At 38.8% G+C, this 26,979-nt stretch overlaps 1 protein-coding gene and 1 pseudogene across 5 annotated transcripts in view; one reads left to right on the forward strand and one right to left on the reverse strand.

The window, feature by feature from the left end:
- Positions 1 to 26,979, reverse strand: part of LARP4 (La ribonucleoprotein 4) — an 88,104-nt gene that overhangs the window by 22,758 nt on the left and 38,367 nt on the right. The window lies entirely within an intron of this gene.
- On the forward strand, positions 19,005 to 19,160 carry LOC116879078 (annotated as a pseudogene).

Consider the following 26,979-nt stretch of genomic DNA (forward strand, 5'->3'; position numbering starts at 1 on the left):
ATACATACTCATATATATATATATATATATACACACACATATATATATGTGCGAATGCAGGTATATCTTCTCTTGCTATCTGACTTAGCTAAATAATAGCTTACTTATACATATTCTCCTTGCTTTACCTCTTTTTTTAAAAACAATAATATATTCTGGAAGTCTCTGCTCAGTGGGGAGCCTGCTTCCTCCTCTCTCTCTGCCTACTTGTGATCTCTGTCAAATAAATAAATAAAATCTTAAAAAAAAAACAAAACTTAGTTATTTCAACATGCTTTCAAAAGAAAAAACAAATAAGAATGAAAACTACAGATAAAAACAAAGAAAAAAGACAAAAAAAACAAGAATCAGGAAAATGTGATATTGTAACTATGATTTTTTAAAAAAATCCCCCTTTCAGAGCTATAAAAACTAGTTTATTTACAGATAAAATTAAGTATAAAATTTGCTTCAAAATAATTGGGGGCATGGAGAAATGGGTGGGAATATGGATGAAGCAAGACTGGTCAAAATCATGCACAGAAATCAGTTACATGGGGGGTGGGAACAAGATGGCGGGGAAGTAGGAGGAGGCGCCTTTTCAACCTGTATCCTAAAGTGAGATGTACCAAAGAACTCCGATCACCCATGAAATCAGCCCGAGATCAGAATTATACACATCTGGATCCCTACAGGGGCAGAAGACACCAGTGGGCAGGTACAGCGGAGTGGGAAAGGCGGACTGATATCGGAAGATAAACAAAAGGGGGAGGGAGCCACCAGAGGTGACCGGTTGGAAAGTAATATCCTAATACCAGCGAGAGTCCCCTGAGTCTGGGGACCAGCATTAACTTGGAGACTGGTTGAAAGCACTCCAAAAGAGCAAAAGATCGCCCGGGCGGGGGTGGGGGGGATTGTGGGAATCGGGCTGGCTAGGGACAGGGGCTTAAGTCCCCGGTCCCAGGACAGCCTCCCCTGGCGCTGAGCCAGAGAGAGTGCGGCGGAGAAACCAGGTCTTGGTCCCTGAGCCGCCAGCGCGCCGGATATTGCGTGGGTTTTGGCCCGTGAGGGGATGGGAGCCACGCCCGACGGCAGAACGCACGAGCCCTGCTACAGAGCCTGAGATGTGCGCGCCCCGTCCTCCCCTGAGAGAGGTACAAAAGCCCAGCCGGCGCTCTTTGACACGGGCCATTGTTTCAGAGCCTAAGACGCACGCGCCCCAAACTCTCCCCTGAGAGAGGTGCGCGAAGGCCCAGCCTGGTGCTTTCGGACCTGTGGACCGTTCTCAGAGCCTGAGACGCGCGCGCGACCCACAGCCTCCCCTGAAAGAGGTACGCGCAAGCCGGGCGCTCTTAGACCCAGAAAGACCAGGCTCCCAGCCTGGGCCAGCAGGAAAATCTCAGTGTGTGATCGCTGCTTGGAACCTCTGGCGGTCTGGAGCTGCCCAAACAGCTGCCACTGCTTTGGTTTTGGGTACAAACACAAGATCCTGCATCCCCAGGGACCGCGACTCGGAACCTGCTCTGCCAGCGGCCAAGGGGGGATTTATACGGGCTCTGCAACACCCACAGAAGAACAGACTGACGCTTCTCTCTGAGAGGGAGGTCAGGGTGCAGTCTGCTTTCCTCTAAACCTACAAAAACCATCAAAAGTGGTCAAGGCGAGAAGAAAAAAAAAAAAAAGGTGAACAAACATAAAAACCTCCAGAGAACAAAAGCCTGAAAAAACCAGTTTCCTCAGAGCCCACCCCCTTGAGGGGGACTGGAGGACTTAACTCAGGGAACATCACTGACTGAAAACCCACACGGCAGGCCCCTCCCCCAGAAAACCCACCAGGAAAGGAAAAAAAAAAAAAAAAAAGACTACAAGAGAACCACCACCACTACACTTAATAGGACAACTTTTATTTTTAATTTGTTCCCACTATTCTGGCTCATTTTTTTTAATATAGATAATTTTTTAACCTGTTTACCATCACAGCAAGCTGTCCAGTACATCAAATTCCATAATAACCTTCTAACCTGAACTTTTTGATACATACACCTGTGTTTTTCTTTTGCATTTCTATTTTTTGAATTTTTTTAAATTTTAGTTTAGTTTAGTCTAGTTTATTCTTTTTATTTTTATTTTCTAATATTCATATAGAGTTAAACTTCAAAGTAATCCCCTTTCCCCAATCAATACTACCCCTATAGGTAAATCAATTTTTAATCCCCCTTTAGCCTAGGAAAGTTGAGTCCTTTAACAAAGATATCAAGATACATCCAGGAAGAATCAAAACAACCCTCCTCGCCCACACTGAGAATTTATAACCACTCTCCCATCTTTTTCTTCAGCCAGTGCTTCTGTGTTTTTGTGTTTGTCCTGATAGTATATAAATCTTACACTTGGGGTTCTTTTCAACAAGGTTCTTCCTTTATTTGCACATATATATATTTTTTCTCTTGTTACGTACTTTTATCAGTCTTTTTGTCAGTTTTTGTTTGTATACCTCATAAATTTTACCTTAGGGCCCATTTGGGCTGAACCTTCTCTTTCATCTTCCCTTTCTTTCCTGTCTCTCTCTCTCTCTCTTTTTTTTTCTTTTTTCTCTCATTTGGGTGGGGAATCCAGATTGTTCAGAAGTGTTCCAGGGTGCACCCAGACTGCACCACGGTCGATACAACCAGCTACATCTGTTCAGTCATCTCTCACCAAAATGACTAGGAGGAGGAATGCCCAACAGAAGAAAAATACAGAGGATGGACCTTCTGCAACAGAGCTAACGGCTATCAACATAGACAATATGTCGGAAAGAGAATTCAGGCTAACAATTATCCAGGCAATAGCTAGGTTGGAGAAAGCCATGGATGACCAAACGGAATTGATTAGGGCTGAGCTGAAAGTGACCAGACAGGATGTTCACAATGTTAGGGCAGAGCTAAAAGCTACCAGGGCTGAGGTTCACAATGCTCTCAATGAGTTCCAATCTAATCTAAATTCTCTCAAAGCTAGGGTAACTGAGACAGAAGATAGAATTAGTGATCTGGAGGACAAACAGAGAAAGGATCAAGAGGAAGCCTGGAACAAACAGCTTAGAAACCATGAAAACAGAGTCAGGGAAATAAATGACGCCATGAAACGTTCCAACGTCAGAATTATTGGAATCCCTGAAGGGGAGGAGAAAGAAAGAAGTCTAGAAGATATAGTGGAACAAGTTCTTCATGAAAATTTTCCCAATCTCGCGACTGGAACCAGAGTTCATGTACTAGAGGCCGAATGGTCTCCACCCAAGATTATAGATTCCAGAAAAACATCAAGGCACCTGATAGTCAAATTGAGGAATCATAATTGTAGGTATAATCTCTTGAAAGCCACTAGGACAAAGAGGCTCCTTACTTACAGAGGAAAGCCCATCAGAATAATGTCAGACCTGTCCACAGAGACCTGGCAAGCCAGAAAGGGCTGGCAAGATATATTCAGGGCACTAAATGAAAAGAACATGCAGCCAAGAATACTTTATCCAGCAAGACTGACATTCAAAATGGATGGAGAGATAAAGAGTTTCCAAGACCGGCAAGGCTTAAAAGACTACGCAACTACCAAGCCGACACTGCAGGAAATATTAAGGGGGGGGTTCTATAAAAGAGGAAAAATCCTAAGAATAGCACTGAACAGAAATACAGAGACAATCTACAGAAAGAAAGACTTCAAAGGTAACACGATGTCAATAAAAACGTATCTATCAATAATCACTCTCAATGTGAATGGCCTAAATGCGCCCATAAAATGGCACAGGGTTGCAGATTGGATAAAACGACAGGACCCATCCATATGTTGTCTACAAGAGACCCATTTTGAACCTAAAGATACACCCAGACTGAAAGTGAAGGGATGGAGAAGCATCTTTCATGCCAATGGGCCTCAAAAGAAGGCCGGGGTAGCGATTCTCAAATCAGATAAATTAGATTTTAAACTAAAGACTGTAGTCAGAGATACAGAAGGACACTACGTAATTCTTAAAGGGACTATCCACCAAGATGATCTAACAATTGTAAATATCTATGCCCCCAATATGGGAGCAGCCAATTACATAAGAAAACTGTTAATCAAGATAAAGAGTCATATTGATATGAATATATTAATAATAGGAGATCTTAACATGCCTCTATCAGACATAGATCATCGAAGCAGAAAATCAGTAAAGAAACAAGAGCATTGAATGACACATTGGACCAGATGGACCTCATAGATATATACAGAACATTCCACCCTAAAACAACAGAATACTCATTCTTCTCAAGTGCACATGGAACCTTCTCAAGAATAGACCACATACTGGGTCACAAATCAGGACTCAACCGATACCAAAAGACCGAGATTATTCCCTGCATATTCTCAGATCACAGTGCTTTGAAACTGGAGCTCAATCACAAGGAAAAGTTCAGAAGGAACTCAAACACCTGGAAGCTAAAGACCACCTTGCTTAAGAATGCTTGGATCAACGAGATCAAAGAAGAACTGAAACAGTTCATGGAAACCAATAAGAATGAAGACACCTCGGGGTCCAAAACCTATGGGATACAGCAAAGGCGGTCCTAAGGGGGAAATACATAGCCATCCAAGCCTCCCTCAAAAAAACTGAAAAATCCAGAACACAGCAGCTGTCTCTACACCTTAAAGAATGGAGAATCAACAACAAATCAAACCAACTCCACACATAAGAAGGGAAATAATCAAGATTAGAGCTGAGATCAATGAGGTAGAAACCAGAGATACAGTAGAACGTATCAATGAAACTAGAAGCTGGTTTTTTGAAAGAATCAGTAAGATCGATAAACCACTGGCCAAACTAATCCAAAAGAAAAGAGAGAAAGCCCAAATTCATAAAATTATGAATGAAAAGGGAGAGATCACAACTAAGACCAAGGAAGTAGAAACAATCATCAGAAGTTATTATCAACAGTTATATGCCAATAAGCTAAGCAACCTAGATGAAATGGATGCATTCCTGGAAAACTATAAACTCCCAAAATTGAACCAGGAAGAAATTGACAACCTAAATAGACCGATATCTAGTAACGAGATTGAAGCAGTGATCAAAAACCTCCCAAAATACAAGAGCCCAGGACCTGACGGATTCCCTGGGGAATTCTACCCAACTTTCAAAGAAGAAATAACACCTATTCTCCTGAAGCTATTTCAAAAAATTGAAGCAGAAGGAAAACTTCCAGACTCTTTCTATGAAGCCAGCATTACCCTGATCCCCAAACCAGGCAAAGACCCTACCGGAAAGGAGAATTTCAGACCAGTATCACTGATGAATATGGATGCTAAGATTCTCAACAAGATCCTAGCAAACAGGATCCAACAGCACATTAAAAAGATTATCCACCATGACCAGGTGGGATTCATTCCTGGGCTACAAGGATGGTTCAACATTCGCAAATCAATCAATGTGATAGAACAAAGTAATAAGAAAAGAGAGAAGAACCACATGGTCCTCACAATTGATGCAGAAAAAGCATTTGACAAATCCAGCATCCGTTCCTGATTAAAACGCTTCAAAGTATAGGGATAGAGGGAACATTCCTGAACTTCATCAAATTTATCTATGAAAAACCCACAGCAAATATCATCCTCAATGGGAAAAAGCTTGCAGCCTTCCCGTTGAGATCAGGAACACGACAAGGATGCCCACTCTCACCACTCTTGTTCAACATAGTATTAGAAGTCCTAGCAACAGCAATCAGACAACAAAGAGAAATAAAAGGTATCCAAATTGGCAATGAAGAAGTCAAACTCTCTCTTCACAGATGACATGATTCTTTATATGGAAAACCCAAAAGATTCCACCCCCAAACACTAGAACTCACACAGCAATTCAGTAACGTGGCAGGATACAAAGTCAATGTACAAAAATCAGTGGCTTTCTTATACACTAACAATGAAAATACAGAAAGGGAAATTAGAGAATTGATTCCATTTACTATAGCACCAAGAAACGTAAGATACCTGGGAATAAACCTAACCAAAGAGGTATAGGATCTGTACTCGAGGAACTACAGAACACTCATGAAAGAAATTGAAGAAGACACAAAAAGATGGAAGACCATTCCATGCTCTTGTATAGGAAGAATAAACATTGTTAAAATGTCTATACTGCCTAGAGCAATCTATACTTTTAATGCCATTCCAATCAAAATTCCACCGGTATTCTTCAAAGAGCTGGAGCAAATAATCCAAAAATTTGTATGGAACCAGAAGAGACCCCGAATCGCTAAGGAAATGTTGAAAAACAAAAATAAAACTGGGGGCATCACGTTACCTGATTTCAAGCTTTACTACAAAGCTGTGATCACCAAGACAGCATGGTACTGGCATAAAAACAGACACATAGACCAGTGGAACAGAGTAGAGAGCCCAGATATGAACCCTCAACTCTATGGTCAGTTAATCTTCGACAAAACAGGAAAAAATATACAGTGGAAAAAAGCCAGTCTCTTCAATAAATGGTGCTGGGAAAACTGGGCAGCTATATGTAGAAGAATGAAACTCGACCACTCTCTTACACCGTACACAAAGATAAACTCAAAATGGATAAAAGACCTCAACGTGAGACAGGAATCCATCAGAATCCTAGAGGAGAACATAGGTAGTAATCTCTTCGATATCAGCCACAGCAACTTTTTTCAAGATATGTCTCCAAAGGCAAAGGACACAAAAGCCAAAATAAACTTTTGGGACTTCATCAAAATCAAAAGCTTCTGCACAGCAGAGGAAACAGTCAAGAAAACAAAGAGGCAACCCATGGAATGGGAGAAGATATTTGCAAATGACAGTACAGACAAAAGACTGATATCCAGGATCTATAAAGAACTCCTCAAACTCAACACACACAAAACAGATAATCATATCAAAAAATGGGCAGAAGATATGAACAGACACTTCTCCAATGAAGACATACAAATGGCTATTAGACACATGAAAAAATATTCATCATCACTAACCATCAGGGAGATTCAAATTAAAACCACATTGAGATATCACCTTACGCCAGTTAGAATGGCCAAAATTAGCAAGACAGGAAACAACATGTGTGGAGGGGATGTGGAGAAAGGGGAACCCTCTTACACTGTTGGTGGGAATGCAAGTTGGTGCAGCCACTTTGGAGAACAGTGTGGAGATTCCTCAAGAAATTAAAAATAGAACTTCCCTATGACCCTGCAATTGCACTACTGGGTATTTACCCCAAAGATACAGATGTAGTGAAAAGAAGGGCCATCTGTACCCCAATGTTTATAGCAGCAATGGCCACGGTTGCCGAACTGTGAAAAGAACCACGATGCCCTTCAACGGACGAATGGATAAGGAAGATGTGGTCCATATACACTATAGAGTATTATGCCTCCATCAGAAAGGATGAATACCCAATTTTGTAGCAACATGGACGGGACTGGAAGAGATTATGCTGAGTGAAATAAGTCAAGCAGAGAGAGTCAATTATCATATGGTTTCACTTATTTGTGGAGCATAACAAATAGCATGGAGGACATGGGGAGTTAGGAGAAGGGAGTTGGGGGAAATTGTAAGGGGAGGTGAACAATGAGAGACTATGGACTCTGAAAAACAATCTGAAGGGTCTGAAGAGGTGGGGGGGTGGGAGGTTGGGGAAACCAGGTGGTGGGTATTAGAGAGGGCACAGATTGCATGGAGCACTGGGTGTGGTACAAAAACAATGAATACTGTTATGCTGAAAATAAATAAAAAACATATGATTAAAAAAAAAAAAAAAGAAAAAAGAAATCAGTTACATTTCTATACACCATGAGATCATGACCTGAGCCAAAGGCAGAGGCTCAACCCACTGAGCCACCCAGGTGCCCCAGCCATCAGCTAGTTTTAACAGTTGAATATAAAAACAAGGATGAGATGGGGCACCTGGGTGGCTCAGTGGGTTAAAGCCTCTGCCTTCGGCTCAGGTCATGATCCCAGGGTCCTGGGATCGAGCCCCACATCAGGCTCTCTGCTCGGCAGGGAGCCTGCTTCCTCCTCTCTCTGCCTGCTTCTCTGCCTACTTGTGATCTCTGTCTGTCAAATAAATAAATAAATAAATCTTTAAAATAAATAAATAAATAAATAAATAGATAGATAGATAGATAGGATGAGAGGGGCACCTGGGTGGCTCAGTGGGTTAAAGCCTCTGCCTTTGGCTCAGACCTCTCTGCCTACTTGTGATCTCTGTCAAATAAATAAATAAAATCTTTTAAAAATATATAAAAAAATAAAACTAGCTGATGGGAATTCTCGGTGACTGATTATACTATTTTCTCCACTTTTATGTATGTTTGAATTTTCCTAAGTTAAAAAAAAAAAGGAAAGAAAGCAATGCTCTAAAACTTAATAAAATAAATCAGACCATTTGCTTACATATTACTTACGGCTGCTTTAGTGCTATAATGGCAGAGTTGAGCAGTTACAAGATTTCATGATTGGCAAAATCTACAATGTTCACTTTCTGGTCCGTTAAAGAACAAGTTTACCGACCTTTGTAAAATAACAAAATAAAACAGAAGCTCTTTCTGTCCTGTCCCTGTACTATAATGAATCCACCTTTTTGCATTAAAAAGAAGGATGGACGGACTATAAAAGCTGTGAGAGGGTTAGATTAGGAATAATCAGCTTCACTAGCTTGTTAGGAATATCAAGTGAAATAATGCATAATGTTAAGGCATAAAAAAGTGACTTTAACAAGTAAATGAAAGGTGTGTTTTACTTATAAGCCAGAAATCCTCCTCCTCCCATCAAACAGTAAGAATAAGACCAATCAATTAATTTTAGGATTATCTGTTCCATTTCTTTGAAAAAAATTGATGGTATTTTGATAGGGATTGCATTAAATGTATAGATTGCTTTAGGTAGCATAGACATTTTCACAACATTTGTTCTTCCAATCCATAAGCATGGAACGTTTTTCCATTTCTTTGTGTCTTCTTCCATTTCTTTCTTGAGTACCTTATAGTTTTCAGAGTACAGATTCTTTGCCTCTTTGGTTAGGTTTATTCCTAGGTATCTTAATGGTTTTGGGTGCAATTGTAAATGGGATTGACTCCTTATTTCTTTCTTCTGCCTTGCTGTTGGTGTATAGAAATGTCACTGATTTCTGTGCATGATTTTATATCCTGTCACTTTACTGAATTCCTGTAGTTCTAGGAATTTTGGGGTGGAGTCTTTTCGTTTTCCACATAGAGTATCATGTCATCTGGAAAGGGTGAGACTTTGACGACTTCTTTCCCAATTCAAATGCCTTTTATTTCTTTTTGTTGTCTGATTGCTGAGGCTAGGACTTCTAGTACTATGTTGGGCAGTAGTGGTGATAATGGACATCCCTGCCGTGTTCCTGACCTTAGGGAAAAAGCTCTCAGTTCTTCCCCACTGCGAATGATATTTACTGTGGGCTTTTCAAAAATGGCTTTTATAATATTGAGGTGTGCACCCTCTACCCTACACTGTGGAAGAGTTTTAATCAAGAAAGGATGCTGTACTTTGTCAAATGCTTTTTCTGAACCTATTGAGAGGATCATATGGTTCTTGTCCTTTCTTTTATTTATGTACTGTATCACATTGATCCATTTGCAGATGTTGAATGAACCCTGCAGCCCAGGAATCCTACTTGGTCGTGGTGAACAATCCTTTTAATGTACTGTTGGATCCTATTGGCTAGTATTTTGGTGAGAATTTTTGCATCCATGTTCATCAAGGATATTGGTCTGTAATTCTCCTTTTTGATGGGGTCTTTGTCTGGTTTTGGGATCAAGGTAATCCTGGCCTCATAAAATGAGTTTGGAAGTTTCCCTCCCATTTCTACTTTTTGGAACAGTTTCAGGAGAATAGGTATTAATTCTTCTTTAAATGTTTGGTATAATTCCCTTGGAAAGCTGTCTGGGCCTGGATTCTTATTTTTTGGGAGATTTTTGATGACTGCTTCAATCTCCTTACTGGTCTGTTCAGGTTTTCTAGTTCTTCCTGGTTAAGTTTTGGTAGTTTTTCTGTCTCTAGGAATGCATCCTTTTCTTCTGGATTGCAAATTTGCTGGTGTACAGTTGCTCATAATATGTTCTTATAATTGTTTGTATTTCTTTGCTTTTGGTTGTGATCTCTCCTCTTTCATTCATGATTTCATTAATCTGGGTCCTTTCTCTTTTCTTTTCGCTAAGTCCGGCCAGGGGTTTATCAATCTTATTCTTTCCAAGAACCAGCTCCTAGCTTCGTTGATTTGTTCTGTTCTTTTGGTTTCTAGTTCATTGATTTCTGCTGTGTTTTATTATTTCTCTTCTGCTGGGTTTAGGCTTTCTTCGCTATTCTTTCTCCAGCTCTTTTAAGTGTAGGGTTAGGCTGTGTACTTGAGACTTTTCTTGTTTCTTGAGAAAACCTTGTATTGCTATATTCTTTCCTCGCAGGACCGCCTTTGCTGCATCCCAAGGATTTTGTGTTTTCTTTTTTTTTCCTTTAAGATTTTATTTATTTGACAGAGATAGAGAGCACAAGTACGCAGAGCAGCAGGCAGAGGGAGAAGGAGAAGCAGGCACTCTACTGAACAGGGAGCCCAATATGGGGCTCGATCCCAGGACCCTGAGATCATGACCTGAGCCAAAGGCAGACACTTAACAACTGAGCCACCCAGGGACCCCATGAAGTTGTTTTTATTTTCATTTGTTTCCATGAATTTTTAAAAATTAAGTTGAACCCTTTTTCTTTATTTGACAGACCGAGATCACAAGTAGGCAGAAAGGCAGACAGAGAGAGAGGAGGAAGCAGGCTCCCCGTGGAGCAGAGAGCCCGATGTGGGGCTCGATGCCAGGACTCTGGGATCATGACCTGAGCAGAAGGCCGTGGCTTTAACCCACTGAGCCACCCAGGCGCCCCGACCCATTCATTCTTTAGTAGGATGCTCTTTAGCCTCCATGTATTGGAGTTCTTTCCAACTTTCCTCTTGTGAATGAGTTCTAGTTTCAGAGCACTGTGATCTGAAAATATGCAGGGAATGATCCTAATCTTTTGGTACTGGTTGAGACCTGATTTGTGACCCAGAATGTAATCTATTCTGGAGAATGTTCCATGAGCACTAGATAAGAATGTGTAATTCTGTTGTTTTGGGATGGAATGTTCTAATTGTATCTGTGATGCCCATCTGGTCCAGTGTGTCATTTAAAGCCTTTATTTTCTTGTGATCTTTTGCTTAGATGATCTGCCATTGCAGTGAGGGGGTTGTTAAAGTCCCCTACTATTATATTATTGTTGTTGTGTTTCTTTGATTTTGTTATTAATTCATTTATATAATTGACTGCTCCCATGTTAGGGGCATAGATACTTAAAATTATTAGATCTTCTTGTTGGACAGACCCTTTAAGTAGGATATGTTCCTCCTCATCTCTTTGGAACAGTTTCAGGAGAATAGGTATTAATTCTTCTCATCTCTTATTATGGTCTTTGACTTAAAATCTAATTTATCTGATATAAGGACTGCAACCCCAGCTTTCTTTTGATGTCCACTAGCAGGGTACATTTTTTTCCACTCCCTCACTTTAAATCTGGAGGTGTCTTTGGGTCTAAAGTGAGTTTCTCATAGATAGCGTATCGATGGGTTTTGTTTTTTTATCCATTCTAATACCCTGTGTCTTTTGATTAGGGCATATAGCCCATTTACATTCAGGGTAACTATCGAAAGATATGATTTTAGTGCCACTGTATTGCCTGTAAAGTGACTGTTACTGTATATTGTCTCTGTTCCTTTCTGGTCAGTTACTTTTAGGCTCTCTCTTTGCTTAGAGGACTCCTTTCAATATTTCCTGTAGGGCTGGTTTAGTGTTTGCAAATTCTTTTAGTTTTTATCTGTCCTGGAAGCTTTTTATCTCTTATTTTCAATGACAGCCTAGATGGACATAGTATTCTTGGCTGTGTATTTTCCTTGTTTAGTGCTCTGAGTATGTCATGCCAGTCCTTTCTGGCCTGCCAGGTCTCTGTGGATAGGTCTGTTGCCAATCTGATATTTCTATCGTTGTGTATTATAGACCTCTTGTCATGAGTTGCTTTCAGGATTTTCTGTCACTGAGACTTGTAAGTTTTACTATTAGATGATGGGGTGTGGGCCCATTTTTATTGATTTTGAGGGGGGGGGTTTCTCTGTGCCTCCTGAATTTTGATGCTTGTTCCCTTTGCCAAATTAGGGAAACTCTCTGCTGTACTTTGCTCCAATATATCTTCTGCCCCCCAGCCTTTCTTCTTCTTCTGGGATCCCAATTACTCTAATATTGTTTCATCTTATGGTATCACTTATCTCTTGAATTCTCCCCTCGTGGTCCAGTAGTTGTCTCTCTTTTGCTCACCTTCTTTATTTTCCATCACTTCTATATCACTAATTCTCTCTTCTGCCTCATTTATCCCAGCAGTAAGAGCCTCCATTTTTTATTGCACCTCATTAATAGATTTTTTGATATTAACTTGGTTAGCTTTTGGTTCTTTTATTTCTCCAGAATGGGATTCTCTAATATCTTCCATGCTTTTTTTCAGCCCAGCTAGCACCTTGATAATCATCATTCTGAAGTCTAGTTCTGACATATTACTAATGCCTGTATTGATTAGGTCCCTAGCCATCAATACTGCCTCTTGTTGTTCTTTTTGTGGTGAGTTTTCCCCTCTTGTCATTTTATCCAGATAAGAATAGATGAATGAGTGAACAAAATACTAAAAGGGTAGCAATGACCCCAGAAAGATATACAGTAACCAAATCAGCAGAGACACGAAACTGAGGGGAGAAGAAAGGGGGAAAATACACACACACACACACACACACACACACACACACACATTATTAGACTGAATAAAAAAAATTATTAGACTGAATAAAACAGCCACACACTTAATTGTGGGTGTATTCTGGTCTGTTAGAAGAAAATACTTCCCAAAATTTGCAAGAAAAATATACATATACATGCAAAAATTAAGGGTAAACACGATGAAGGGATGGAATATGACTGTAAAGATGAAAGTTAAAAAATATCCTTAAAAAGGAATTGATAAGTTGCTTGAAAAAAAAAAAAAAAAAAAAAGGAAAGAATGTGATCAGGCTGGAGACTAGAACAAAGCCATGAGCTTTGACTAGAACAAAGCCATGAGCTAGATTTAGGGTATATTTTGATCTATTACAAGAAATTGTATCCCAAAATTTTAAAGGAAAAAAAAAAAAACCAAACCTATATGTATACAAAAAATAAGGTTAAATACAATGAAGGGATAAAAATATGACTAAAACAATAAACATTTAAAAAGATTTTTTAAAAAGGCACTGATAAAATAGTTTAAAAAATGTTAAAATAGGAAAGAGGAAAAATTAAAAAAATAGAAAAAGAAAAAAAATAAATTAAAAATATTCTAACTTTGAAAGACTAAAGGATCATGGGGAGAAAGCCATTAATTCCATGCACTGCTTTCCCCTATCTCTGTGGAGTTCCACTGTTCTCACTGATCAATAAGCTTGGTCTTGGATGGATGTTCTTGCTGATCTTCTGGGGAGGGGCCTGTCACAGTGACTCTCAAATGTCTTTGCCCAAGGCAGAATTCCACTGCCCCTGCCAGGGGCCAGGCTAAGTAATCTGCTTGGGTTCACTCTCAGGAGCTTTTGTTCCCTGAGCGCTTTCCGTACAGCTTTGGAGGACAGAAATGAAAATGGTGGCCTCCCAATCTCCAGCCCAGTAGGAGCCGAGAGCTTGTGGCTCCACTCCTCAGTGCACCTTCAGTGAAAAGGAGTCAATCCCTCCCATTTCCCTGATCTTTGGCCGCACTCCGAGCTCACCCAGCTTGTGACCAAACGTTTCTATCTCTGGTGCACAGCCCCGTATGGAGTCTCCAAACCCAGCAGACTCGTGAAGCACATGCTCATCTGGGAGGAGGAAGGTGAGCCTCCCCGGATCTGCTGCTTGTTGGGTCCCTGCCCAAAGAGCAGTGGCTTGACTGTGCCTTGGATCATGGTTTAAGGTAATCCCGAGCTGAGAGCCCACTCCTCAGCTCTGTCTCTGCAACTGACTTCACCACTCTGATACCTGGGAGCTCTGCCACGCTCAGACACACCTGGTCTTTTTGAGACCCTGCAGGTCCTGAGACCACACTGTCCCCATGAGGGCTCCACCCCTCCCTTAGCCTCTGGAGCAACGTCCCTCAGTGGAGTAGACTTCTTAAAAGTTCCAATTTTGTGCTCTGCTGTGCTATCACTTGCTCGGAGCTGGCCCCTCCGCCCACAGTCTATTGTCCCAAATATTGGCTTGGACTAACTTCTCCACATGTCCTACCTTCCGGAAAGTGGTCAATTTTCTGTTCCTAGAATTGTTGCTCTTCTTCTCTTCTTTCTCCTGTTAAATTTGTAGCTGTTCAGAATGGTTTGGTAACTATCCAGCTGAACTCCTGGGACCTGATCATATTTAGGTCTCCTACTCTTCCGCCATCTTGCTCCTCACCCCCATTAAAACATTATTTTTTGAATGTGGTCCATTATTAAGAAAACAGTAGCCCAAAGAAACAGACTCCAAGATAACCAGGTATTGGAAACAGCAGACCAGGATTTTAATTCAGCCATTATGAATATATATGGATTAAGAGGAAACTGTGTTCCTAAAAAGTTGAACAAAAAGAGAAATCTAAGTAGAGGGGTAATACTTTTAAAAATGGAAATTCCAGGGGCTGGGCACCTGGGTGGCTCAGTTGTTAAGCAGCTATCTTTGGCTCAGCTCATGATCCCAGGGTCCTGGGATCGAGGCCCACATCAGGCTCCCTGCTAGGTGGGAAGCCTGCTTCTCCCTCTCCTGCTCCCTCTGCTTGTGCTCCCTCCCTCTGTGTCTCTGTCAAATAAATAAATAAAATCTTAAAAAAAAAAAAAAAATTCCAGGGGTGGTGAGTGGCTCAGTGGGTTAAGGCCTCTGTCATGATCTCAGCATTCTGTGACGGAGTCCCGCATCGGGCTCTCTGCTTGGCGGGGAGCCTGCTTTCCCCCCGGCCCCCCGCCTACCTCTCTGCCTACTTGTGATCTCTGTCAAATAAATAAAATCTTTAAAATAAAATAAAAATGGAAATTCCAGATTACAACTTGAAGATGAATGTAAGCCCACAGAAATTATGCAAAATCCAAAGAAAAAAAGAGACTGAAGAAAAATGAACAAAATCTCAGTGACACCAAGCAATCCAACATATGTGTAATTGTGGAGTCTCAAAAGAAGAGAGGAAGTCAGGCAGAAACTCTTTTTGAAAAGTTGGTAGTTGAAAATCCCTCCCAATCCAGCTGAAAAACATCAATGTGCAAACCCAAGAAGTTCAGCACACACCAAGTAGGATATAAAAAAAAACTGTACCTTAAAACACAATAGTCAATCTACTGAAAACCAAACATGAAACAAAAAAATATTTTGACAGCAGGCAAAAAAGACATTATATAAAGAGAATAAATATAGTGCCTCACCAGAAACAATAGAGGTCAGGAGTCATCAAAAGATAGAAAAAAAATTAAAACTATCAGTCTAGAATTCCATATCCATGGAAAATACACATCAAAAATGAGTATGAACTCATTTAAGGTAAGTAAAAACTAAGAAAATTCATCACTGGTAGGCACTGTAAGGAACATCAAATATTCTTTAGGCTGAAGGGAACTAATACCAGACAGACCTCATCTATAGGAAGAACAGCAATAAAAAAGCTTTCCTGCTTAATTACAAGAGAGAAAAAGATGAAATGGAAGCAATTTACCTCAGCTCATATAATAAAAGCTCTACAGGACTCTTTCAGAAGTGTATCTTTAGGCCAAACTCTGCAAAGATTCTTGACCTTGGATATCCATTGAACAATAGTCTGAATTTTCCCAAATTATCATGGGTAATTTTAGAATCATGGCCATTATAAATAATTTGTCAATTATTTGTGCACAAAAATATTCTAATAAAATATAGCATTATAGTTTCCTATAATAATTTTTTTCCTATAATAAGTTTTATAAGTATTTAAAATTTTTGTGAAAAATTTAGATAACTGATTCAGAAGAAAACACTAAGAGAGCAGATTCCTTGTACATAATAGATAAAACCTAAGAGAGAAAAGTTTAAGATCTAAGTTGGAGTTTTATTATTTAAAGGCATTATTAAAAAAAAAAAATCAATTCAATTCCATATATTTTAAACTACTTTAAAATAAAAATAACTCTCCATTAAAATAATACTTTTCTTAGGTTAAGAACAGAGTTACTAATATTTCCATTTTTCAATTTTTTATGCTGTACCTATAAAGCAGAAATCAATACATAGTAAATTAATTTTTTACCTCATCAAAGAACAAGTAGGAAATAAGTCATGTTAATATGCTTCAAGAAGTGTTTGTTATCTGTTTTTTTTTTTACTTTCAATATAATATGCTTTATAGATTCAAGGAAAAGAATTACAAACAAATTTTGTATTAGATAAGGTGGACTACATTAATGCAACAAATACACAAAAAATTTAAAAGGCTCAAACACAAAAAATGGTATTTCTCTTACTTAATAAATTTGACAAAATAGACAAAACCTTAGACACTGAAAACTAGAAAGCAATGCTGAGAAACCAAAAACATAAATAAATGAACACACATCATATTAGAAGATTAAGTATTACAAAAGGTGGAAATCCTCTCCAAAATCAGAGTCGATGAAGTCCCAATCAAAATCCCAAAAGGCATGTCTGTAAAAATGACGCACTCATTTGAAAATTTATATGGAAATATTAAGGAACTGGAATACCTAAAGTGATTTTGGAAAGACAAAATGAATTTGAGAACTCAGACATTACTTGATCTTACAACTTTCTTATAAAGCTGCAGTGATCAAGACAGTAGGGAGCTGATTTAAAGATAACCCTTCAGACCAATGGAACAGAACAGGGTCCAGAAATAGACCAAAGCATATAAGATCAACAAATAGTCAACAAAGTAACCCAGAGTCTTTTCAACAGGTAATGTTGGAACAAATGTACATTCATTAAAACAGAAACAAAACTTTGACTCTTCGCAACACATGAAAGAAACCTGAAGTAGTTCTTAAAAAAATCTAAGTGTTGGGACGCCTGAGTGGCTCAGTGGGTTAAGCCTCTGCTTTCGGCTCAGGTCATGATCTCAGGGTCCTGGGATCGAGCCCCGCATCGGGTTCTCTGCTCAGCAGGGAGTCTGCTTCCTCCTCTCTCTCTCTGACTGCCTCTCTGCCTACTCGTGATCTCTCTCTGTCAAATAAATAAATAAAATCTTTAAAAAAAAAAAAAAATCTAAGTGTTGAGTATAATCTAAATGTGAAAGTGTAACACCTCTAGAAGAAATCATAAAAGAAACTATTCATGAACCTAGAAGATGTTGATTTCGGTTAAAACAAAAATCATGAACCCTAAAAGAAAAGTGAGATAAAAAAAGACTTTATTAGGGGCACCCAAGTGGCTCAGTCAGTTTAGTCAGTTAAGTGTTTGCCTTTGGCTCAGGTCATGATCCCAGGGTCCTAGAATCGAGCCCTGCACTGGGTTCCCTGCTCTGCAGGAAGCCTGCTTCTTCTCCCTCTGTCCTCCCCCCTGATTGTGCCTGGTCTCTCTCAAGTAAATAAATAAAATCTTAAAAACAGACTTTATTAAAATTAAAAACTTCTAAAATTTTTTTAAAAACTTCTACTCTTTGGTCAATTTTTAACAAAGGAGGCAAGAATATACAATGGGGAACAGATAGTCTCTTCAATAAATAGTGCTGGGAAAACTAACTACATGCAAAAGCATGAAACTGGACCATGTTTTTATACTTTATACAAAAATAAACTCAAAATGGATTAAAGACTCACATGTAAGACCAGAAACCATAAACTCCTAGAAGAAAACAAAGGCAGTAAGCTCTTTAACATCAGTATTAGCTATGTTTTTTTGGATGTGTCTCCTTAGGCATGGGAAACAAAAGCAAAAATAAACAAATGGGACTATATCAAACAACAAAGTTTTTGCACAGTAAAGGAAAGAAACCATCAACCAAATGGAGAGGCAACCTACTGAATGGGAGAAGAAATCTGCAAATGATTAAAAAAAAAAGGGATTAATACCCAAAACATAGAAGTAACTCAGAAAACTCAGTATCAAGAAAACCAAAACAATTCAAATTAAAACACGGGCAGAGGACCTGAAGGGACATTTCTCCAAAGAAGACATAGAGATGGCCAAAAGACACATGAAAAGATACTCCACATCACTAACCAGCAGGGAAAATGCAAATCAAAATCACAATGAAGTATCTCCTCACACTTGTCATAAGGCTGTATTTAAAAGCAAAAACACAAACAAGAAATAAATGTTGGTGAGGATACAGGAAAAAGGGCACCCCCTGTGAACTTTTGGTGGGAATGCAAAATGATGCAGCCACTATGGAAAAAAGTAAGGTTAAGCAGGACACCTGGGTGGCTCAGTTAGTTAAGTATCACTTTCAGCTTAGTTCATGATCCCAGAGAATGCTAGGATCAAGTCCCGCATTGGGTTCTTTGCTCAGTGGAGAACCTGGTTCTCCCTCTGCTTGCCACTCCCCCGCTTGTGCTCTATCTCTGACAAATAAATATATAAAATCTGTATCAAGTATGAAGGTTTCTCAAAAAACTAAAAATACATCTACCATATGATCTAGCAATTCCAATTCTGGGTACTTAGTCAAAGAAAACAAAAATGCTAACTTGAAAAAACACACACATCCCTATGTCCACTGTAGCCTTACTTAAACTGACAAGAAATGAAAACAACCTAAGTGTCCATTGACAGATGAATGGATAAAGATAATGTGGTGTGCACACACACACACACACAAATATCAGCTATAAAAAAGAAAGAAATCTTGTCATTTGCCACAACATCAATATTATGCTAAGTGAAATAAGTTAGGCAGGGAAAAACAAATAAATACTGGTTGATTTCACTTATATGTGGAATCTAAAAAACAATACAAACAAAATAGAAACAAACTCATGAAGCTTTGCGCAGTGGCAGTATCGTAGCCAATGAGGTTTATCTGAGGCGTGATTATTGCTAATTGAAACAAACTCATGTATTCAGAGAAAAATCTGGTGGTTGCTGGTGGGGGGACAGAGTGGAAGGATCCATGAAATAGTGGAAAATTAAAAGGTTCAAATTTCCATTTATAAAATAAGTCATAGGGATGTAATGTATACACAGGGAATATAGTTAATAATAATGTAACAACTTTGTATGGTGACAGATGGTAGCTAGATTTATGATGGTAATCACTTCCTATGTATATAAATTTTGAATGACTATGTAGGACACCTGAAACATAATACTGTACACATCAACTACACTTCCATCAAAACAACAGTAACAAAACCCTCTAAAACTTCTGCTCTTATGCACTGTGAAGAAAATAAGAAGACAAACCACAGGCTAGGGGAAATAGATTTGGAATACACACACACATACCTAACAAAGAACTTATATACAGAATATATAAAGAACTCTTACAATTCAATAATAAGCCCAACAATCAAAAATTTTTTAATAGAAAAAAGATTCAAAAAGTGACTAGATAATCAAACTAAGTACATTCCTACTATCTGGCAATAAAAAAGTATGCATTACCAACCCATGCAACAATATGGTTCACTAAAAATAATGGTGAGTGAACGAAGTCCAGCACAAAAGAGAATATACTGTATGGTTTCATTCATATGAAAACTCCAGAAAAGACAAACTACAGCTGTAGAAAGCAGATTATTGATTGCCTAGATTGGCAGTTGGGGATGGTGGGAGAGACTGACTGAGAAAAAACCCCAATGCATAACATTCCCAACACTAATAAAAATTTATGCTTAAAGCAAATTTATCCTGGGGTGCCTGGGTGGCTCAGTGGGTTAAGCCTCTGCCTTCAGCTCAGGTCATGATCTCAGGGTGCTGGGATCGAGCCCCATGTGGGGCTCTCTGCTTAGCCAGAAGCCTGCTTCCTCCTCTCTCTCTGCCTGCCTCTCTGCCTACTTGTGATCTCTGTCTGTCCAATAAATAAAATAAATAAAATCTTAAAAACAAAACAAAACAAAAAACCACACAGATTTATCTTGGGACGCCTGGTTAAGCCTCTGCCTTCGGGTCAGGTCATGATCCTAGGGTCCTGGGATTGAGTCCCACATTGGGCTCCTTGTTCAGCGGGGAGCCTGCTACTTTGCCTGCTTGTGCACGTTTTCTCTCTGGCAAATAAATCAATAAAATCTTAAAAAAAAATACACACACACACACACACATATATTATTGTATGCAAATTATATTTTAGTAAAGTTGATTAAAAAACAAACTAGGAGCGCCGGGGTGGCTCAGTGGGTTAAGCCTCTGCCTTTAGCTCAGGTCATGATCCCAGGGTCCTGGGATCGAGCCCGGCATTGGGCTCTCTGCTCGGCAGGGAGCCTGCTTCCCCCTCTCTCTCTGCCTGAAAACCAACAAACAAACTAACTAAAATAACTTTTTCTGGAGAGGACCTGAGCTAAACTAGACTCAAAATCCAAAGGCATAGAGAAAAAGATTCATCAATCTTTTAACCCTGCTACAAAAAATAAATTTCCACGGAAGTACTAACAACACGGTAACAGTCATATCTGATAAGACTAATCTCCTCTAAAAACTTATATAATCACAAATCACTAAGAAAATCTTAATAGAAAAACAGCTAGAAACATAAGTAGAAAAATCAGAATCAACCACATTAAAAAAATAAATAAATAAAAAATACTAATATGAATTTAAGTTAGTTCTATCTATTAAGTAAAGGCATATACTCTTTAACATAGCAATTTCATTTCTAGGAATTTACCCTAAAATTATATTTGCATATATAGACAAAAAAAGGTAAAAAAAAAAAAAAAAGGCAGAATTGTGTCTAGGGGTAATACTTAGGATGTTTGGCTCTCAACGAAAAATTACATAACACACGGAGAAATAGAGAAATATGGCCCGTTCACAGGAAAAAAAGAATTTGATAGAAACCATCCTAAGTAAGCCCAGACATTGGAATTACTGGCAAAGACGTTAAATCATATAATAATGTATATCTTAAATGTGCTTAATGAGCTAATGGAAACCATGAACAAACCTAAGGGTAATCTGGAAAAAGACATATGAATAAAACAATGTAAAGAATATCAGCAGGTCTATCCTACAAAAAATGCTGAGTTATTCAGGGTGAAATAAAGATACCAGAGAGTAACTCAAAGCCTTAAGAAGAATTAAGGAACACTGGTAAGGATAATTACATAGGTAAACAAAAAAGAAAATATTATACTTTTGGTATATAACTCCTCTTTTTTCTTATCAGGCTTAAAAGAGAAATGAATAGAATAGAGAAGTACAGAAGCAAAGTATTTGTATACTATTAGAACTAAGCTGGTATTATTCACATGAGATTGTTATAAATTTAATTTTAACCAAGAGAACCATACACACACACACACACACACAAACTTTAAAAATATATAGAACAGGAAAGAAGGAAATCAAAATTAGAAATAAAAAAGGCAGTAACAGAAAAAATTTGCAGGGCGGGGGCACCTGGACAACAGAGTCCATTTAGCATCTGCCTTCAGCTCAGGTCATGATCTCGGGGTGCTGGGATCCAGCCTGGCTTAGCAGGGAGTCTGCTTCTCCCTCTCCCTCTGCCTCCCCTCCCCCTGCTTGTATTTTCTCTCTCTGTCATATAAATAAAATCTTCAAAAAAATAAAATCTTTTTTAAAAAAAAGGGAAGAAAAAATACCTTTACAATATGTACTATATTTATTGAAAATGTCTGCATTTAAGTAGACCCATGCTATTCAAATCTGTGTTGTTGAAAGGGTCAACTGTACAGCCATCTTAGATGTATTTTGTTTTGTTTTGTTTAAAGATTTTATTTATTTGACAGAGATCACAAGCAGGCAGAGAGAGAGGAAGGGAAGCAGGCTCTTTGCTGACCAGAGAGCCCAATGTAGGACTTGATCCCAGGACCCTGGGATCATGACCTGAGCCAAAGGCAGAGGCTTTAACCCACTGAGCCACCCAGGCACCCCTTAGATGTATTTTGGTTACTATTTACTTGGAACGTCCTTTTCCATCCTGTGACTTTCAGTGTCTCTGAATTTAAAATGAATCTGTTATACAAGACAGCATATAGATGGATCTTGTTTTTTTAATTCAATCTGCCAGTCTCTGCCCTTTTTAAAAAAAAAAATTTATTTATTTGACATAGAGAAATCACAAGTAGGCAGAGAGGCAGGCAGAGAGAGGGGGAAGCAGGCTCTCCACTGAGCAGAGAGCTCCATGCAGGGTTCGATCCCAGGACCCTGAGTTCATGACCTGAGCTGAAGGCAGAGGCTTTAACCCACTGAGCCACCCAGGCGCCCCCCTCCCTTTTTTAAAAGACTTTGTCAGAGAGGAAGAGAGAGAGAGAGAGAACAAGAGAGCGAGCACAAGCAGGGAGAACAGCAGGCAGAAGCAGGCTCCCTGCTGAGCAAGGAGCCCGATGTGGGACTCGATCCCAGGACCTTGGGATCATGACCTGAGCTGAAAGCAGAAGCTTAACCCACTGAGCCACCTAGGCGTCCCAGTCTCTGCCTTTTATTTATTTATTTTTTAAAAGGATTTATTTATTTATTTATTGGACAGACAGAGATCACAAGTAGGCAGAGAGGCAGGCAGAGAGAGAGAAGGAAGCAGGCTCCCCGCTGAGCAGAGAGCCCAATGCGGGGCTCGATCCCAAGACTCTGAGATCACGACCCAAGCCGAAGGCAGTCTTAACCCACTGAGCAACCCAGGCACCCCGTCTCTGCCTTTTAATACCATGGGAATATGATAGAATATGGTTTCTCCCTCATTCTTACTCATTTGACTACTTCTTCACGTTATAATAATGTGAAATATTTGCTAGACAATTGGGAAATAGAATTTTTGCAAATATGGACAAGTTTAATTCACATTAAAGTAATTACGGATATGGAAAGATACTTCTTCCACTTTAGGTATTTGTTTTCTGTAGGTCTTTCATGGTGGGTTCCTCCTCCCCTCCTGCCCCCCTCTGCCACAAAGATCTATTAACTGAAAACAGCAAAAGAGAGTCTACTGTACATTCTTAATCATTCAAAGAAAGAAAATTCCTACACAGATACAGAAACACTCTCATCACCTCTGGGGGAAAGGACTAGAGGAATCTGGAAAAGGGAGACAATTAATTAACTATTAATTAATACTGCCTGACTTTCTTATGACATACAAGTATTATTTTCACACTTCAAAGTCTAAAATATATAAAAGGAATATATATATATTCTATATGACATATTCTATAATATATATCATCTATATGACACTGAAATAAAACTTAATATTCTCAAAGTTATAGAAAGTCAATTAAAACAGGATGAAGCACCGCTTCTTAATGAAATTATCAACAGGTGGACAAACATTATTCACTTAATCCCTCTGTCTTCCAAGATCACTGCTTATGAATCACAGAATCTCAGAAATGAAAAGCATGCATACTTCAAAGAAATAAACCAGGTCCTTAGAGGTAACTTGACATGTCCAAGATCAAAGAGCTTGGGGCTGAAAGCTGCATCAAGGGTTGGAATATAGGATTTCTGGCTCCTGCACCTGTCTTTCTGGGCTAGGTCATTTGGTTTTATTTTTTTTTTTAATTTTTTAAATGATTTTATTTATTTATTTGAGAGCGAGCGAGCAAGCGAGCATGAGAGGAGAGAGATCAGCAGGAGAAGCAGACTCCCTGCTGAACAGGGAGTCCGACGTGGGACTCGATCATGACCTGAGCCGAAGGCAGTCGCTTAACCAACTGAGCCACCCAGGTGCCCCGGTCATTTGGTTTTAATGAATGATACAAAAATTAATGTGAATCTGTCAATCTCCTAGCAAGAACATTGCTATGTGATGGTTAATTAAAGGAACCACAAACAAAAGCCAAAATGGCAGAGAAATAATAATATTTATAACAAAGTATGTATGTTTTAAAAAGATTTATTTATTTTAGAGAAAAAGAAAAAGAGCATGCATGCATGCATGGCCTGGGGAGGGGCAGAGGGAGAAGGGAGAGAGAGAAGCAGACTCCCTAGCTGAGCGCAGAGCCTGACACAGGGCTCAATCTCTTATGACCTGAGCCAGAAATAATTTGGACACTCAACCAAACCTCCCAGGTGTCCAAAGATACATATGTTTTTTAAGATTATACCTAAGATCTCAAAAAAAATCCCAATCAGCTGTAAGAAATGGGAGGTATAAGGAGTAATCAAAATGATTATTTGTAGATGACATACTCTCTGATATTCTCCATTAGATATAATAAAGTAATTCAGCAAGATTCCTGCAGACAGTGACATTTTTAAAGAGATCAGTAGCTCAGTTGGTAGCTCAGTTGGTTAAGCATCTGCCTTCAGCTCAGGTCATGATCCCAGCTCTCTGCTCAGCAGGGAGTCTGCTTCTTTCTTTCTCCCTCTGCCCCTCCCCCTCCGCTTGTTATCTGTCTCTCACTTGCTCCCTCTCTAATAAAGAAATAAACTCTTAAAATAATAAGTAAATAAATAAATAAATAAAGATTACTAAGATACCAGGAAGAGCGGAAAAGCAACAAAATTTCAGGAAATTATAAAACACAAGGGACCTCAATTAATAGAGAAATTATGATGCTACCGTAATATTGAATAATACAAGGTAAAACTGCCGCTGTCTCCAATAAATCAAATAAAGTTCCATAATTCCAATATGGTTTGTTAATATTAGACATTCTAAAAGTCATATGGAAAAAATGGTCTCAGAATAACCAAGACAGTCAAAAAATATGGGTAAGGAGGGATGATTTTCTCAAGTACATAAAGACATTCTAAACCTATGATAATTAAAACAGTGGTATTGGTTCAATAAAGAAAAGACTGATAGGGGCACCTGGATGGCTCAGTGGGTTAAAGCCTCTCTGCCTTCGGCTCAGGTATGATTTTAGGGTCCTGGGATCTAGTCTCCCATCGGGCTCCCTGCTGAGCAGGGAACCTGCTTCCCCCTCTCCCTTTGCTTGTGCGCTCTCTCCTTCTCTCACTCTCTGTCAAATAAATAAAATTTTTAAAAAGATTGATTGATTGATTTTACAGATAGAGATCACAAGTAGGCAGAGACGCAGGCAGAGAGAGGAAGGGAAGCAGGCTCCCCGCTGAGCAGAGTACCCGATGGGGGCTCGATCCGAGGACCCTGGGATCATGACCTGAGCTGAAGGCACAGGCTTTAACCCACTGAGCCACCCAGGTGCCCCAAATAAATAAATTCTTTAAAAAAAAAAAAAAAAAAAGGACAAGACAAGACTGATCGAATAGAGAACCCTAAAGCAAATCTGATAGATGCAACATCACACACAAGTTGTGAAAGCACAGACCGTTCAACAAATTGTTTGGTGTTGAGACACCTGCCTTTACATATATGGAAAAAAATTAGACTCCTATCATATCCTGTATATCAAATTAATTCCAAATGTATCAAAGACCCAAAGCTGACATATAAAATTTTAAAGCTACCAGAAGACCTAGAAGTCTTTATAGCCTCAAGTAGGGGAGGGAGATAATAGGAAGCAGAGGAAATAGATTGACAAATGGCAGGTATCTTCATCTCTAAAGTAGAAAGTAATAATACCACCTATCACACATCAATAATGAGATTTAAATATGTCCAGTCCTTAGAACAATGCCTGATATACATTCTCTTAATAAATGTAAGCCTCTCTCATCTTGGTTTAGTTACTAGTTGTGTGAAACTGGGTAGGTAACTTTCATTACCTCACTTTCCTTACCACAAAATGGAGAAAACAAGAGTACCTACCATATGAAGTTTTTGTAAGAATTAAATGACTCTATATAAATAATAAGATCTCAAAAAAATCCCAATCAACTGTAAGAAATGGGAGGTATAAGGAGTAATCAAAATGATTATTTGTAGATGACATACTCTCTGATATTCTCCATTAGATATAATAAAGTAATTCAGCAAGATTCCTGCAGACAGTGACATTTTTAAAGAGATCAGTAGCTCAGCTGGTAGCTCAGTTTAGTAGTGTTTAGAACAGAAACTGATACATGTTAAGAGCTCAACAGAGCAAGAATATTGTATTACATTACATTGTGTAATACAATATTGTATTACACAAATAATCACCGCGCATTACATATGGAATAAGTAGCATGTAAAAGTAACCGTAAGTACCAAATTAAGTGAATGCTTGGGATTCTATTTTATGTATTTATTATTTTTTAAAAGTATGTTGGAATCCAATGTGGCACCTGAACTCCTGACCTGAGATCAAGAGCTGAGCTAAAATCAAGAGTTGGATGCTTAAACAACTGAGCCACCAGGTGCCCTATGACTCTGTTTTAGATGGTAGCTCTCGTAGCAATGGGAGAATGAAAAAGTGGGGGAAAAGCTAACGGCATTAACAGTTAAAAGGTACTCTAACTGTTCAAGCCTAAACAAAGCAGTAATAATTGAAACAAGTTATAAAGGTAGATTCCACGGGATCTGAGAAAAGATAAGACCTGTAAAGACAGTGAGCAAGTGTCATCAATAATTTCTAGATTCCCAAGCAGATGAACATCAGTGTGGTGATGCAATTAATTTTGAGATGAGAGTGACAATATTGAGAATATTTTCCACCTTTTTTACTAAAAAATTATCCCTAATCCTCATTTTAATTATCTTAAAAGTTATCAATCAGCATCTAACTAAAACTTCATGCTTTCTAAAGGCAGGCCTTTGGAAATAACTGTTAACCTAACAGCTAATTTTCTAGCACATCATATAAAATTTCTTTAAAATCATTGCAGGGAAAAAAAAAATCATTGCACGTTTTATTATTATCCATTATCATGCATATGTGTTTTAAATTCTCAAACAGACAAGCAACAAAAACTTTCTGGCTTCACACTAGCTCTA

Source organism: Lontra canadensis, unplaced genomic scaffold (genome assembly GCF_010015895.1).
Source record: "Lontra canadensis isolate GAN:19392208 unplaced genomic scaffold, GSC_riverotter_1.0 scaffold59, whole genome shotgun sequence".
In the NCBI taxonomy this organism is placed as follows: Eukaryota; Metazoa; Chordata; class Mammalia; order Carnivora; family Mustelidae; genus Lontra; species Lontra canadensis.